General features: G+C 50.5%; 2 non-coding genes across 2 annotated transcripts; one reads left to right on the top strand and one right to left on the bottom strand.

Annotated features, from left to right (window-relative positions):
* The first annotated feature begins 552 nt into the window (after positions 1–552).
* On the top strand, positions 553–659 carry LOC122239779. Its single transcript, XR_006219162.1, has one exon. It is a non-coding gene; the product is annotated as a U6 spliceosomal RNA (small nuclear RNA).
* Positions 660–1,745: 1,086 nt separating this feature from the next.
* Positions 1,746–1,852, bottom strand: LOC122239778. Its single transcript, XR_006219161.1, has one exon. It is a non-coding gene; the product is annotated as a U6 spliceosomal RNA (small nuclear RNA).
* Between the last annotated feature and the right edge of the window lie 261 nt (positions 1,853–2,113).

Raw genomic sequence — 2,113 nt, 5'->3', positions numbered from 1 at the left:
ATAGTATTAAGGAATTACCTTAACTTTCCAGGTGCTTCCTTTTTTTTTTTTTTTTTTTTTTTTTTTGAGTATTCTTCAGGGAAGTTTAAATGGGAAATGTGCTCTAAAAGTGTGACGCCGGCACCGCCCTGCCCAGCCCACCCAACGCACCACGGCGGCCTCACGGCCCGCTCGCCCGCCGCTCGCCCGGCCCTCGAAGCGCCGAACGCACAGGGGATTTCTTCGTGCTCGCCCCTCCCGACATGCTCCGCGGGGCCAGAGCGACCGCCACAGGACCCACGGTCCAGGGCCTGGATCCCACGAACGGCCCTCTTACCCAGGGTGCTCCGGGCGCGGCTCTCATTTGCATGCCCCACCCGGCAGGTAAACTCGACAGGTCAGTCGCGGCCTAGCCAGCATAGCACCAAACCTGAGAGCCTCACGAGTCGCTCCTGTCATCACATTTCCCCCAAACGTCCCGAGGTCGCCGGGAAGACGCGCACATCAGTCACCCTAACTAAGAGAGGTAGGAGGCTGCCGTGCCTTATATAATTGGTGGACGGAGGACATTGCGTGCTCGCTTCGGCAGCACATATACTAAAATTGGAACGATACAGAGAAGATTAGCATGGCCCCTGCGCAAGGATGACACGCAAATTCGTGAAGCGTTCCATATTTTGCGCAGCTCCCTGGCGAGCCTCTACTCTGACGATTGCCTCTGAGGAAACGGTGTCATGTCAGAACACAATGTGCGGCACTGAATGATAAAATTGTGACATTTCACTAGAAAAACACTCCTGTAAAACAGTCTATGACTTGTAAACGAAGCTGGGTTACAGCTGGAAATCTATGTGCAAATATGTCGTTTCTACATATCACGGAAACAAGATGTCAACTTGAATTTCTTTATAGAACTAAAAATTCTGAAATTGGCTTATGTATGGTCTTGTCTCCTTCAACAACACAAATTCCAGAAGGCCCAAGAGTATTGGCTCCGGTGGAGTAGAACACTAGCACATAAATTGGTCCATGAATCCTTATCAAATCATTCCTAAATTATTAAACTGCTAAATCAATGAATCCTTACTAAAGGAAGTAAGCAACATCAGCGCACATTTCTTGCGTCTACGTTGTGACATTCTTCGGTCGTTTTATAACTGAGTCCATACACCCTCTGTCACGAGGAGGTGCACTAAGGCAGGGACTGTTAACTGTTTTACAAGGGGTGGTTACACCGGATTAGATCAATGTTGGCTGCGGCCTGTGGATCCTAGATCTCCAGGACCAAGAGAACTGGCTAGAAGCAGCAAGCCCACTGGGACCTGCTTTCACACATCTGTCTGAGACCACTTTGTATACCTGTTAAAACATCAATGGCATCTAAGAAGTATTCAGAAACGCCGGTTTGTCTAAATCAGACGGATTCTGTGATGGGAACTTTGATTAAGAGGAAAGTTAATTACCCAAACCAAAAGCAGATTTTAACCAACGAGAACAAGCGTTAGGATGCAGGTACCAGGATTACCTAGGTAATTCAATAATAATAAAGTGGTGGGCGCCCACAGAATGATGTCAGAGGGCCATCAAGGTGGTCTCACCTCCAACCACACAGGGTTCAGTGGAACGGCAGAACCTCGCAGGTGTGCTGGACTGGTAGCTGCTAGCTGCAATGCTTAAACTCCCAGCGGGCCTCCAGAGCTACCCTCCCATCCCCCATTTTTGTGCAGGTCCTCAAAAGGATATCGATAGTTCGCGGGGGAGCTGCGCAAAATATGGAACGCTTCACGAATTTGCGTGTCATCCTTGCGCAGGGGCCATGCTAATCTTCTCTGTATCGTTCCAATTTTAGTATATGTGCTGCCGAAGCGAGCACGCAATGTCCTCCGTCCACCAATTATATAAGGCACCGCAGCCTCCTGCCTCTCTTAGTTAGGGTGACTGATGTGCGCGTCTTCCCGGCGACCTCGGGACGTTTGGGGGAAATGTGATGACAGGAGCGACTCGTGAGGCTCTCAGGTTTGGTGCTATGCTGGCTAGGCCGCGACTGACCTGTCGAGTTTACCTGCCGGGTGGGGCATGCAAATGAGAGCCGCGCCCGGAGCACCCTGGGTAAGAGGGCCGTTCGTGGGATCCA

This window comes from Panthera tigris, chromosome B3 (genome assembly GCF_018350195.1).
Source record: "Panthera tigris isolate Pti1 chromosome B3, P.tigris_Pti1_mat1.1, whole genome shotgun sequence".
NCBI classification, from domain to species: Eukaryota; Metazoa; Chordata; class Mammalia; order Carnivora; family Felidae; genus Panthera; species Panthera tigris.
Note: the sequence above shows the minus strand (reverse complement) of the source record. Positions and strands in the feature narration are given on the sequence as shown.